The sequence below is a fragment of the Lactuca virosa genome, chromosome 9, assembly GCF_052849685.1.
Source record: "Lactuca virosa cultivar CGN04683 chromosome 9, Lactuca_virosa_CGN04683_v6, whole genome shotgun sequence".
Taxonomy (NCBI): domain Eukaryota; kingdom Viridiplantae; phylum Streptophyta; class Magnoliopsida; order Asterales; family Asteraceae; genus Lactuca; species Lactuca virosa.
The window spans coordinates 165582851-165599356 of NC_136434.1; positions in this window are offsets into that span (position 1 = coordinate 165582851).

A 16506-nucleotide genomic window follows, 5' to 3' on the forward strand; every position below is an offset into this window, starting at 1 on the left:
ATCCCCGACAACAGCGCCAAAATTTGGTGGTTGTCGAGGCCAACAAAATTAATAACCCTAAATATTACACACTAAAATAGTGTATAGTGGTAAAGGGATCATATCCACGGAGATTGGTTCAATTTTTTTAACTCTTTGATAATCTTGTTGTACAAATACTTGTAAAACTAAAGTAAAATAAAATTGGGGGATTTTGATCTTTTGATATGTTTGAAAGAAAACTAGAATTACACTAAGATTTAAAAACACAATTCAACAAAAGCAAAGTTTGATGTAAAATCAATAAGATAAAGATGGTTGACTTTGGATTTTCATCACTTGAACATTTGGTTAAATAATCATGAGAATACCAAGGTGCAATACTTGTGTTTTATAATCTAACTTGGCTATAGCAATTTATAAGCATAACTTGCCTCAACTCTTCATTTGTATTAAAATGACTAGAGAAGCTCATAGCACATTTCCTAAGTCAAAGTCACAAAACTAATGAAGCATGCAATTTTGTGAAAATCAATTAGCATTAGGTTTTAAGAGTCACCAAATCCAAAGAGTAATCTATTGCTTTCATTACCACTATGGAGAAAATATTTTCTTAGTCTAAATGAAATGAAAACAAACATCTAAACTAATTGTTGCTTGTTGAATTGAAGACACATTACTTAGCCAAGAATTTAACCAACAAAAATAACATTCACATATCAATATTCATGACTAGAGATATATAAACATGAAGGAGGTTTTCATAGAAAATATAATCATAGACATTCAACACAAGTTCATGGAGTTCTTCAAAATAACCAAATCATTCAAGAAATTACATCCAAGTCAACCAAAAGAAGTTTAGCCTAGCATGGCTAAGATTGAAGAAAAACAAGAGAGTTTAATGATACCAAACATTGTTCTAGTTGCAAGATAGAAAGAAATTACACCAATCTTCTAAATCATCCAACTCTTCCAAATCCTTCTTGAGAGCAAAATGGAGTTCTTCTCTAAGTGTTCATGATGCCAAAAATGCTTCAAATCTCCAGTAAAAGGAGGTCATTTCCGGATTCAAAAAGTAGCTAAAAGCCACCCACCAACCTTCCACAAATAGGGTCAACAAGTCAAAACCCGGGTTCAATTCTCCACTCTTCACGCGGGCCGCGTGGGTCACATTGAATGCATGCTTTGGCCCATTTCAAATATCATCCGGCCCAATCTTCCAATTTATGCTCCAGCCCATTTGTGCAAGTTCTTGATATCCCAATTGTGCCATTCCAAAGCTCTTCCAAGATGCTCCAATGCTCCTTTAATATTCTATAGCTCGAATTCTCGTCGTCCCGCCCGAAATTTAAGTCTGACGCGCTTTCTTGTTTATGTTGACACCAAGCCCAGTTGCACCACTTCAAGTCCATGAACAAATTGCAAGTCTCCAACAGTCCCGCACTCCTTCAATGCCTCCAATAATAAAATGTCTTTGATAAATCCTGCAAATAAGCTCAAAAGACTGGAAAGCACCCGACAAAGGAGAAAAATAATAAAAAGAGAAAATATGCATGAAGATTAACTAAAATGAGATGGTTTTAACTAAAAATAAACTATGAAAAGAAGTAATAAAAACAAAACTATCATTAACTCAAATAAGCACTAAAGGAGACAACTCAAGAAGTCTTCTAATCACCAAACTAGCTTCAAAAGAGAGAGAGAGAGAGGTAGGGAGTAGAAGAGAGTTTCGACCATGAGAATAAAATGGAGAGATTCACAAGAAAACTTCACTCAAACTTATGCAAAACACCTCTTTAAATACCCATGCAAAAGCAAAAGCAACCCCATATTATAATCTAAAGTAATGAACTTACTTTAGAGGCATGGGGGACAAGGGAGGAAGGTTGACAAGCAACCTCCCACGCGATCATCAACTTTCGGCCATACCTAATTAAATAAGAAAGATTCTTTGATTTTTATAAAATTTAAGTTTATAAAGTATAAACTTTGTGTTTAGGTAAAAGACAAATGAATCCAACTAGTCCAAAAGGTTGTGCATGACTTATTAATTCATACCATATGAAATAATAACTAGTAATACTCTCTTATAATTATTATTTTCACAAAACAATAATTATTCCCTAATTAAAATACAAGAATCGATATTATCTATTAGTAATCATATTAATAATAAATATACAAAATGTGCCAACTTGATAAAGGTGTGACCCTATAGGATCATATATTATTAGCAATATCACTCCATAATGATTCTTGGGTATATAGATTCAACAATCTCCCACTTACACAAGATTCAATATAGACTGACATAGACAGTAGCTGACGTCTAGCAACGGACTACTGCCCCTAACAACATATGAAGGGTGTCATCTCATCAACAACCAATTCCAGGAGCTCTAAGCTACAATTGTTACTAAAGGTGTGGTATCAATTATTTCTTTGTCTCAGACATCATGTCAAACATGAGATATGGATCGCCATCAATCTCATTTAGTGTTCAACTTTTAGTAAGGCCTTAGATGTCTAACTCTCAACGAATAAGAGGGACAAATCCCATCTCGACTACATACGCCCATCAATGTAGTTCATGTCATACCCAACGATGGCCCATATGACCTCCCTTTTACGGAACAATGTTAAAGCATGTCAAAGCACAACAATTCCTACACTTCAAGTCCCAAATATGCATCTCAGGTTTAAGAATACAAAGATACAACCTTGATCAAAACATCAATCTTGACTAGGATCCATAAAATGGTTTTGATGCGGGTCAAGTCCAATATTTATTCTCTTAATTAAGTATCTATGAAGTTCGCAACAACTCTTTCCATTCTCATCTCCATGAGAATCCACCAATCCACTCATATTAGTCTTGCCTCATAGATGCTCCCACAACTATGAACGACTATGGACATTTAGAATAACCTAGTTATTCAAGGATTTAAACATGCTAACATAGAACACAACAATTATTTAATGAATGACTCATATCCAATATCTTAACTCATTACAATATATGTTGTGTTTATTGTTCCAATATCCAAATACTAAATTTCAATCAATACATCTACTTATATTGACAAGGCACTATAACACCAGCTTGACTTTCATGCTTTAGCTAATGATGGAGCTTTGTCAAGTAGATTTGTCAAACTTGATTTGTGTAAACTTTGCGAATACCATCATTTTCAGTTTTATATATAACTCATATATAAAGAAAAATGTTGAGGATGAATTAGATGCTTAAATATGACTTAGATACCAATACTTGCGTAATGGGATTACTTATAGTCATAATGAACTATACATTAATGTCACACCCCCAAACCGGAACGACGGAAACGTTCGGGGGCGGAGGACGTCATGCTCAGTATCACAACACATGCATCGTAGTAATGAAAGTAACAACAACCATTGCATTAATATTAAACTGTTTACAATGTATTCGATTCACAAAAGATTGACTACAAAAGTAAATAACAAAACAAGGACATGAAGCTACTATGCTCCATCTTCTGAATCCCGGTGCACGTACCTGTCTACTAGTTTCCTGAGAATACAAGTTATTTTGAAAGAGTAGATCAGCATTTAAGCTGGTGAGTTCATAAGTATTTTTGTTATAAAAAGTACAGTCTGAGTTCTTTAGAAAAGTTCTCCCGTTCCTCCAGAAAATCCTATATTTTCTGATGTGATGAATGATAAGTAAAAATGACTCTTACAATTCCTTCTATGAGTACTTAATGAATACAAGTTATATACAATCCAGATCAAACAGACAATGAATTGTGTGGATCTGCCCTAAGCCCACAACCAAACAAGGAACAGGAAATGAGGCGGAAGTCACACATTCCATTGTTGGTTAGATCCTCATTATATATAACCTTGATGTATTCACCAGGTGCTTACGGAGTTAACTGTAATAGTTCTTTGACATTTGATGAAAATATTCTTTAAGAAAATTATATATTTTATTTAGTAAATTGGTAACCACAATAGTTCCTTTTATAATCACTTAGTTTATACTAGTTATATATAATCTAATATCGAACGGACAGTTAAATGTGTGAATCTGCCCTAAGCCCACAACCAAACAAGGAACAAGAAATGAGGTGGAAGTCACACATTCCATTGCCTATCAGATATAAGTTACATATAACTCTGATGTATAAACTAAGGTATTATAGAATTAACCATTTAAGGTCCTTTATGTTATACTAGCTTAATAAGAAGTATTAAACCTTTTATAAATGAGTTTCTAGTTTCACTAACTCTATTGTGAAACATTGTTTTCGGTAATGAATGTTATTGTTTTCAGAAAGTTCTATCGAAAACTGTTTACCTTAAAAGAACGATGTTTACAATAGAAAATCCTATATTTTCTATAAAACTGACTGGTTGTCTAAGTTGTTCCAAGATCGAAAAGCACAAGTATAATCAATATACTTACTTCAATGATATCTAGTATCGTTGATGAGTTAAACTGAATAAAGACTTGTTTACCCTGAAAGCCTGATACGGCGATACTACCCTCCTATGATCACTTAATACATACGAGTTGTATATAACCGAGATCGAACAAACAGTTGAATGGGTGAATCTGCCCTAAGCCCACAACCAAACAAGGAACAAGAAATGAGGCGGAAATCACACATTCCACTGTCTACCGGACTTTAGTTTTATCTAACCCTATAGTATATACTGAGTAATCACATAGTTAATATCCCTTGAGATTGTTTAAGAAGGTATATTACTACGTAAATATATCGTTAGTATCTATTTGTGAGTGTTATGACCATACTAGTTGATACGACGTGAAACGGACGCCTGTATCATTTATGACTTTGTCACCTACAGACCTGCCGGTCCAACTGTAGCTAACAGTAAGGGTGTGGGATTTTTGGTCCCATATAGATATATACACAATTTCATGCTCTCCCTCCAGGAGACTCTGGTTCATAAGGGCAGACTTCCACCGGTACTTATGTGAGTACTCGAAGACATGTCTCACAAGCTAGATTAACGACTTTACAAGTAATAATGCGAAAATCCTTTTTGATAAATAACAGATAAGTTTGCCAAAATATTTCCTTTGTTTCATAAACTAATTTATAGCTTATTAGCTTATTTTACATGTTTTAACAAGTTTCATGTTTTAAACACATTTATAAAGGTATGAAAGACATAATAAGCAATTTATCTTTTATAACACGAGATTTCATTGTGTTATACTTGTATTCCCCCCCCCCCCCTAAAACATTAAAAAGTTGGGAAAAGATATGGGGGTATGAACTCACCTTATGTGGGTGATTCAAGTGGAGACTGGAATAATGATTTTATACTCACGAACGAAGTCCCGGGGCACAAATGAGTCCTAAATAGCATGAAATGATACATATAGACATGAAATTAGTGAATCTAACTACAAAGGCGATTGGGAAACAACCTAGGATGCAAGAATAACTCACCAAAGGAGTGTTAGAAGCAAGATAGGAGGCTGAAATGGAGTTCACGACCCTATGGAGTGATCACGGACCAAGAACACTTGAGTGTTCACGGCCCAAACATGAAGGGTTCACGGCCCTGATGAAGGTTCACGGCCCTATGAAGGGTTCACGGCCCAAAGATGTGAAGAACACTTTAAGATCTTGTTGTTTGGAAAGTGTTTGAAGACCCTTTGTTGTATTCCAAGAAGAGACAAAAGAAAAGGGAGGTTTAAGGGAAGAAAAGAGTGTTCTTGAGGATGATACTTGAGAGAGAATGGAATGTTTGCAACCAAGAGAAGAAGAAGTGAAGGATAAATAACCCAAACATATATATAAGGACTAGTTCATGGCCGTGAACCTCACTTGATGAGGTTTATGGCCCGAATGCAATACTCCTAACTCGTTTCCTTAGTGGTTCACTTCCTAACACACAACCCTTACGAATACTAGGTCTAGAAACCTATAAGTTTGACCTTAAATTGATGTGTTTGACCTTACAAGATAGAAATTTTCGGGTTGTGACAATTTAGCATCTTTGTACGTGGTTCTCCAAACGATGAGGTACTCTAAATTTGATGTGTAACTGTAATTAAAATCTACATGGAACCACTATCCATGTAACTATCTCTTCATTCATAATGAGGACACGACCGATTGTGACTGAGAGTCATCTTAATCTATTTGAAAATTTAGCATATGTGTAACAACTTTAAACATAGCTTTCTTTTAATTGTTCTGCAGATTAGGAATATTTCTTTAGTTCTCATAAGTACTTTAGAATGTTCCTATAAGTCACACAATGACTTGTTCTCGAATTATACTGGTATCATTCGACATGCTCTAAGCATACGACATATCTGGCCTTTATGCATAATCATGACATATATGATTTCTCCAATTGCAGCAACATATGGAATACAATCATATTATCTAGTTCAAAAGCATTTGCACTAGGATTTGCTCAAAATCATGTCATATGGTATTTGACAAGATAACTCTCTCAGAGTCCTTTATCTTAAGCTCCTTTAAGATCATTGACAATTAATGCAATTTTACTTAATCCTTTAAGTTGCCATGATCTATCTATATAGATCTTTATTCCAAGAGTTAGTATGTCGACTACATATAAGACTAGAAATGTTACTGCGCTCCCACTAGATTTATAGAAAACACAAGATTCATCTTGATTTATAATTAAATCACACTATGTAATTATCTTATAAGAAAGAAGATTTTTACTTTGAGATGTTAGCTTAAATCTTGGAAAGATTTTCATTCATGTATGTTTTCTCCCTTGAAAACTCACCTACTCTCTATAGTCAAACTATATCGAGGAAGATTAATCAATCCCATATTTGATAATCATACATGAATGCATCTCTATGTGTTTTATTAGTTTCTGATCAACTATTGAGCAGATTCAACAACAGTTGAAAACTTGCTAGTTCTAAACTATGATGCATTTATCTTATGGATCTTTAGTTCTTAAATCTCCAAATTGCTCCCACTTAGAAAAAGCATTTTCGAATCACTTGTCTTATGGAATGACAATTAGTGGTATTAGTAGAAACTTCATCCTAAACAATCATTTATGATATTCTACATAAATGCAATTAGAAGATACTAGAGTGGTTAAGCTTATTGTCTAACATGATCTCCATGACTCCATACCTTTTAGATAAGGATAAACCATTTCATCCTTAGCCTAAGAAAGTGTTTAATCCATTTGCTTGGTTGGAAAATATATATGTTCAATATATATTTGTTGCAGTGAGCATAATTCCAAAAAATTTATAAAGTAAATAGTTATTTTAAAACATCATACAATAGACTACAAGGTCTATGTTTTATCCTCTTTAAAAACTTGTACTATCGACATTCAGCTAGCGGCCAGGTGACCCTATCCCACTAGAGAATACGAAGGCTACCTCGAATATCAAGAGATAGATTCAAGTGACCAAGTGATCCTGTGCCACAAGAAACATACTAGTGACGAGTGAGTGTTTTTGTCGGAATGCGTTGTGAATCAATTCCACAACTCCTAAGATGTTCCAAGAAGACTTGCTTTACAAGACTCATTTTCTTTATCACAATGAAAGGTTAATGATGATCTCATTAGGTTGTATTTCAATCTTCACTATGAAACAATTTGAGCAAATCAAAGGTTTCAACAATAATGAATAAAAGTCGTCAGTGAAATTGAATAAACATCTATCACCAAATCTATTCATTAATTGAAAAGGATTACATACATCACTTATGTATAACTCTTTGTCAAGCCTTTTGTTCTTTAACTACTAATAGATAAAGACACTTGTGAATCATTTTCCCATATAAATATGATTCACATATATCAAATGAATCAAGCTCATTTGCCTTCAAAAATTCCATCCTTTTGAAGTTGGTATATGTATTTCTTATTTATATTGTCATGATGATTATGACATAGATAAGTTCCAATCAAATATCATTTGATTATATAGGTGTTATGATCAGAACTATTAATTTAATGAAATATTATAGATTTACTTCATAATTAACATTATGAGAAAATATTCTTTAACACAGAATACATCGTTTCAGAACATGAATGTGTGTAACATCCCAATATTGTCATTTATGGTCCATGGGGATAGAAGGATGAAGCCATGAAATTCTAAGGGCTAAATTGCAATTATTGGGATCAGGAGGAGTACGTTGCGCGTACATAAGGGTACGCTGAGCGTACTAGGCGCGCCCTAGTACGCTAGGTGTACACTTGTGTACGTTGGGCGTACTCATGGCAGAAGAAAACCCTAATATTTAGGGTTTGGGGACTATATAAGCAACATTATGAGCACAAGACCTTCCCTTACCCCGGCCTCCAGTGCTTAGAGTCGTTTTACCCAAACCCTAGCCATTTCCTCGAGTGTATGAGCTTATTGAGTGTTTCTTGAGTGTTTTAAGAAGAAGGTGTTGCATAAAGGAGTTGAAGAAGAAGATCAAGCTTGTAGATCTGAAGTTGGTTTGTGCCCTAGAAGCTCCAGAAGGTAAAAAGCTTCAAACTTTATGCTTGTATGATATAGATCTAGCCATTCTAGCTTTATGAAACCATTCTTGTCCCAAAAGTCCCCAAGTTGGTGCATGTTATGATTTGGACGAAATGAGCTGTCCTTCTAGACTCTTGAAGGGGTTTTGAGTGGTAAAAATGAGGTACCAATGGCTTAAGATGTCCCATGCTTGGAGTAGGAAGGTCTTAATGGATTAAGACAAAGTATTAAGAGCTTTCTGGACGTCCAAAGTGATAAAGTTCGAGACTTTATAGTCCTATGGCACATTTGGTCAATGGATCTGGAGTTTGGGCTTAAGTGCTTAAGCCATTAAGCACTTATTAGGGTTTTGGTGAAACCCCTCGTACGCCCAGCGTAAATCCCGTGCGCCCAACATACTGGGTCAACCATCCCGATGGTGGTCAACATCTGGATGAGTACGCCCCGCGTACCAGAGGAGTACGCCCCACATACGTCCTCTGTTGGGCCTTTGATAATTGGGCTTCGGGTTTTGGGCTGTTTATGGACTAGTTGGATTTGGGCCTTTGCTGGACTTTATGAATATAATGTTTTGGGCCAAGTTTTGATGATGAATCTTGGAGTCAGGCCCAATTAGGGAGTTGGGCCCAATTTGGTAAATTGGGCCAATAATGGGTTTTGCTTAAGGGCTTTCAAGGTTATTGTGACATCCCCATTTTCACGGCCAGAAAAGACCGATTTTGTTTATGCTTTATAAAAATCAGAGTACATTTTTTAGTGAAAATGTTGCAGAATTTGTTCCCAGTAAAACATGATAAATACGTTATCAAAACATTTCCGAAGAAATGTATTTTTATTCATTTAAAAACATTTGGGATGTCATCGTCAATACAGAAACATAAGCATAAACAGAACTTACATTCATTTACACTATTGATCTACATCTCTTTAATCTCTCAGTGTAATGTAACTTCGTATCGACACCTGTGATACAAATAAGCTTGAGAGGGTCAGGTTGGGAAACCTGGTGAGTACATAGGGATTTCAATCCCACAATGTTATATCATATATATAATTTAGAACTCACAAAATATACATTTTCACCATATATATATAAGCAACTCTTACCCTACCCTGTTAATCCTTTCAACAAGACTATCCATACTCTCGGGCCTTAAATTTTTACCTCTTACTTAACCCTTACTCTCGGATCTAATTTATGCTCTCGGATCAATAATTGTGCCCGTTCCATACTCTCGGATTAGGGACAAGTGTCTATGTGTAAATCCATTCTCCCGGATTAACGACGAATAACTATGTCCTATCCATACTCCCGGACTGAGGATGACTGACTATGTCTTAATCCATACCCCAAGACTAATGACAGTTGGCTATGTCCAGTCCGTACTCTCGGACTAGGGACAATGACTATGTCTAATCCATTCTCCCGGATCAATGACATATACTAAAGTTCTATTCTCTGAGCATAACTCACTCGTACTCGTAAGAAAATACTACCCAATATTCCCCATAATTAATTTAGGTTTACTCTTTTATCCTAAATCATCATATATAATCAGGTATGTTCTTTAACACGTACTTCAGGCAACATCAAATAACTCGCACATAAACATATATTTAATACTTCAATCAATACTTGTATTAAAATCATGTTCATGAAAGGGACTATGCACTCACTTGAAAAGGTGGTGACTCGGTACTCGGACAGCACTTCGTTATCTCAAAACAATTTTCCCTTGACAAAACCTAGTATCAATACCACTAGGGTTTAGTCTAACGTTAACCACGACTAATTAATAGTCTAGCTATTATTATTATTATTATTATTATTATTATTATATAAGCGTTAAACAACACTCTATATAACTCATAATAATAGCCCAAATAATTATTTTAAGGTCCTAATAATGTTACTATAATTAATTAGAAGCTATATTAAAAATAATGTAGGCGTAGCTCACTTACAGCGGGTTTTATAGAAAATCGGGCTTCGCTTGGAGCAGCGTTTCCGAACCGAAAGACCCTTTTTCTCGGGACTCCGGGAGCTAGGGGGTTTACCTAGGGTTTAGGGGGGTTAGGATAGTCTAGAGAGAGAAAGAAACTAGAGAGAGAGAGTGGATTTGGTGCATTTTCCTCGGAACATCTCGCACCCTTTTATAGGGCCAACTTCGAACTTACGCTGGGCATTCAGCAGGTTACGCGGGGCGTAACTTCAGATAGGGTTGCCAGCTTCGTATCAGCTGGCTCGCATATCAGATGGGATAAGGACTGAAGTACGCCGGGCGTACCCGGACTTGGACGTGGGGCGTAGCGAGGGCGACGTGTCTTCATCCGAAGGCTATCTGCGATCAGCAATCGACGGTTGGAAATGCGCCACGTCAACACTTCTATCATCAGCTTCCCAAATTCAAGTGCAATCTTTAAAAATTCGTAACTCTCGTGTACGAGCTCCGTTTTTGACGTTATTTATATCCACGCGTAGGCGGGAACGTACTCTACAACTTTCGTTTATACTTCATTGGCTAATTTTGACTTTATTTTAAATTTATATTTTTAACAGGCCGGGACAGGATTGGTCTGTAAAAAATTCATAACTTCTTAGTCCGACGTCCGTTTTCGTCTGTCTTTTCATCGATGCGCTACTATTAACGAGATATTCGATTCTCTTTTAGGTTGTGTCGGATAAAAACTGCTCGATCTAATATTCAAACTTCAGGCTGTACACTGCTAAGTCGAAACTTCGAAAAATCATAACTTCCTCACACGAAGTCAGATTTGGGCGTTCTTTTTATGGACACTCTCGGTTTAACGTATTCTACGACTTTCGTTTAGGTCGCTAAGGCTAAAAGTCACTCTATCGTAAATTCACTATTTACGCTTCCCGGTGTCGTGCCGGTTCCGTCGCGAAACTTCGACGGGTCATAACTTCTTCGTTATAACTCGGATTTTGGCGTTCTTTATATGTACAGAACCCTTGAGACATATTCTACAACTTGGTTAAGATTATTTATTCTAAATAATCTTTTGTCGAAAAGTCATTTTCGACCCCTATTATCTCTTAATCGACTAGCCCGGATCTACGGACGTTACAGTTATGGAATTGGCTTTGGGCCTTGGCCCAGTAAAGAGAATGGACATGATGGATTGTGTGGACCCATAGTCAAGATTTTTATGTTGTATAATGACTCGGTATTTATTATTTGGATAGTTCGAGATTTTTGTGAGGCAGCGATTCGGGAGTTCGATTCTTCAGTTCAGATCGGCATTGCAAGGTGATTTATCCTCACTGTACTCAAGGGTCTAAGGCACCAAGGCCGGCCCTTTGGATTGTAATCCTAGTTATCTTGTGATTATGTGATGTGATGCTATGTTAGAGCTGTATTCTGGTTTAGGGTGATGTTATGATCAGTGATCTGTTAGGTCGGTATGACTATCTGTATGTGCTAGTTGACACGATTTAAAGGATCTTAGGCTGAAGGGTTGGGTTCTGCTTCGCAGCTTTTGTCTGAGTCTAACCATTGTGGAATCGAGTCCTTTGGCCTAAGATTGTTTACACTGTGGGGCAAGTATGCTTAGTGACCTGTAGTTTAGTCAGACTGTCTGTATGCTGGTACGGGATTACCTGCTATATGTGCACATGATTGATTGGTAGTTGAGGGTATTCCATCCCGAGGATGATAGGACCCGAGTATGTTGTCTCTATAGTCTGTTATATGATTATCTGATATAGGTGCACATGTGTGATTGGTTATGGGCATTCCAACCCGATGGTTGTGGGCCGTGAGTATTCCATCCCGAGGATGATTAGACTCATAGTATGTGGACATTCCAACCCGATGGTTGTGGATCTAGGGTATTCCATCCCGATGGATGATTGGACCCATAGTATCTGTTATATATGTATTGTGTGTGGGCATTCCAACCCGATGGTTGTGGGCCGAGAGTATTCCATCCCGAGGATGATTGGACCCCTAGCAGGTGGGTATTCCAACCTGATGGTTGTGGGCTTGGGGTATTCCAACCCGATGGTTGATTGGACCCATAGTATGTTGGCATTCCAACCCGATGGTTGAGGGGCCTGGGGTATTCCATCCCGATGGATGATTGGACCCATAATATGCTGTTTGTTATTGTATATGTATTGTTGTGTGTATGGGTATTTTGGGGGTAACTCACTAAGCTTTCGGGCTTACAGTTTCAGTTTATTGTTTCAGGTTCAGCGGATGACCGCGGGAAGGCGAAGGCGTGACCGTACATTTCCTCGATTTGTGATTATGATTTCTGGGAACACTGATGTTTAAACTATTTTGAAAACAAATTGTAATAACTGAATGGTTTTATATGATTTAAAAAGTTTTAAATTGGCTCGAATTTTATGGATGTTACAATGTGAACATCCATTAAACAATAAATAAATCTAGATTTATTCATAAATTACAACTGTTACATGTCCCTATAAGGATATGTACAATACATCTATTGTTTAAATAAAAGACTATAACAACACTTGTTATATCTTCAACACGAAATGCCATTCGTTTATAATCAGCTGATTATTTCTTCCAATCATCAACACATAATATCAATTATTAGTGTCACATGAAGTATTACATACTCAAGTGAATGATGAAAAAATAAATAGTTCTATCATATAGATATCTGAAGTTTTGTCCAAGTCAGACTTCTTCAGCTCGATGAGATGAGAGGAGGAATTCCTCCTTTAGTGTACAGTTTCTTCCACATTAGAAACAACACTAATCATTTGGTCATTTCTTGATTTATGGGTTTATGCTGTATTTCCCTTAACTGAACTATAAGCCTATATGAGTGCATAATCTCTTAGACTTCCTTTTATTCAATGCTTGAACATACTTGAAGCTATTTCTAGTGTTCTGATTGAATATCTGCTTTACTTGATGAGACATCTGATATGTTTCATAATTATACAAGACTTTTTGCAAGTCATGGTTAATTTATTCAGTATGATGTGAGACACATCAATATCATCACAATAATACTTGCATCAAAGTATCATGATCAGACTAATTGGTTGCAGAGGTTATTCAGGTATGGGATCTTTCAGTATATATAACTTCTATTTATCTTAAAGGTAGAACCTCAAGATATTATACCAGTTATAAAATTATAACCGTCAAATGTTACCGTCTCTTGAAACTCAACAAGAGAGAGGTTTTGCAGGGCGTAAAATTATTAACAGTTATCAACAGAATTTAACAAAGTTTCATTTAGTATTTTCAATATTTAGTCTTTAAAAATTAATACCTTTTATTGTTTCTTAAAACATTAATTTATTAAGGTCTAAGATCCAAGTAACGAAACAAGTAAATGGTTAGGTAACCTTTATCCCATAAACTTAATCAAACTCGGTAGGTAGCCATTACCAATTGCATACGATATGTAATTCCTAGATTATGGGATCCTAAACAACTATTGCTTAACTTGACATGTTTATCCCATCTATGCCTTAGACCTCTCATGCTTAGGTGACCTTTATCACATAAGATTCCAATCAAGTCATCCTACTTGAAATAACTTGTAGCATTGTAACTAACCAGTAACAAGGTGACCATTTAGAAACCAGAAACTATAAAACTACCCCGAACATCATAATCCAATCCTAGGAGCAGGTGACCCCGTGACACTAAAACCATCAAATGATGACGAGTGTTCTTCAAAAGTACGACAATGACTTGCATTTTTAGAAAAGGTTTTATATATCTTTTACATTTATAGTTTATAAAAAACATGGTCTCATGAATATTGCATGCATCCAACAATTCATGTACCCTTTTGTAAAATTCATATAACTTGTTATGAGGTTCTTTAGGTGCCAAATAAAACTTCATTTTATTTGCCATTAACCGTGATCAATTATAAACTAAAATCCGGTATTTTAAAGTTTAGTCGTAGATCGGTTTTAAGAACCGGTAATAGTCTTAATAAAACTTTATTTTATACTTAAGACTTGGAGTTTTTGATGAGTTATAAAATTACTATTTTAAATCTCCTTTTGAAAACTTATGACTTCATGAATTTATAAAATAAACTCATTTTATTTTATAAACTTAATTTTATGCATCTTATGATAAAAGTCATATTTTGATAAACCAAAACTTGGGTGATGATACTTATGTTTTAAATCTCATTTAGCATGCATAAAACATAATATCAACATGTTGCGTTATGTTTAAAACACCAATATCATATATTAAGTTTCGACGCTACAAATAATCACTAGTTTTATTATTTGCCGTTATAACGCTATAAACCGAATTTAGTCATTTTAATAAAAACTCCTTATTTATTATAAAGACATGAAGTTTATATAAAGTTTAAACATTTTTAAACCATTTCAAATATTTTAAAGTTGGGTATTTATAAGTTTTACAATAAAACTATTTTCAACAAAAATTGAATTTTAACCGGTAACCGGTAAAACGTTTTTATAAATATCCATTTATATCTTATGTTATATTTTAAATATTTTTTTACTCAAACTCTAAGTGATATTATCTTATGAAAAAATATTATTTGACATGTAAAAACCATTTTTATACATAAAACATAACATATATTTAACATAAAATAAACATCACAAGCATGTATTATAATGTGTATAAACCAAGCCATGTCTAGTAATAATTTTTGTGAGCAATCACAAGAATTATTAAATCTTTCCTAAAGGATTTAAGGGACACTTCAAAAGGTCTTCAAGCTCCCACTTGCCAAGTCAACTATTGCTTGCAAAAGAACTTCAAATCTTCATATTGTGAAAGTTGCAACACTTAAACCATTAAGAATATAACTAAGCCCAAAACCAAAAGTGGAAGCTTGTGGTTGGGATTATGGTCTTAAATGGTTAAGTCATCTTCAAGGAGGTCATTTCTTCATCTTGTTACATTTAAAAAGAAATACAACTAGTTTAACTAATTTATTACAACAAATCAACAAATGAAAAATTACATATTTATCTATTACATCTTATGATTAAATAAATATCAACCAAACACAACACAAAGGTCCAAATGGCTTGTTTATACACAACAACATATCAAATATTACAACAAACAACTCTTTGTTTTTTCGAAGGCAACTTTTATATAACCAAAATGCATGAAAAATGGTTATATATAAAAATAAATAATTTTAACCAAGAAGTTGCCAAAGAAGACAAATATGGATTTTTCTTAACCAAACGAAATCCATGCTTGTTTTCCAAAAACCAAAGATTATTAAACATAAAACATCATTCTAACATATAAAAGATCGCTCTGATACCACTGTTGGGTTTTGATACGAAATATAAGTTTGTTTTCCAGAAAAACCGGCAACGGAAGACTTTAAAAATAACAAGTTTATTTTTAGTTCATAACAAAACCAAACCATCATGGATCCATTTATAGATGTTAGTATGAAATAAAAACAACCATAGGATGTTTTAGAGATACCTTTGAAGCCTTTAAACCCACTTGGTTTTGGGGTGTTGATGAAGATGTAAAGATCAAAGAACATGATCTTCTCTAAAAGTATCCACCATCAAGATTAAGGCACTTGGAATGCTAGTTCCTTCTTGTATTCTTGAGTGTCTTAAGACTTTAAGTGTTTAACTCAGATAAGCACTAAAGGAGACAACTCAAGAAGTCCTCTTATCACCAAACTAGCTTCAAAAGAGAAAGAGATGTGGGGAGTAGAAGAGAGTTTCGACCATGAGAAGAAAATGGAGAGATTCACAAGAAAACTTCACTCAAACTTATGCAAAACACCTCTTTAAATACCCATGCAAAAGCAAAAGCAACCCCATATTATAATCTAAAGTAATGACCTTACTTTAGAGGCATGGGGGACAAGGGAGGAAGGCTGACAAGCAACCTCCTACACCATCATCAACTTTCAGCCATACCTAATTAAATAAGAAAGATTCTTTGATTTTTATAGACTTTAAGTTTATAAAATATAAACTTTGTCTTTAGGCAAAAGACAAAAGAATC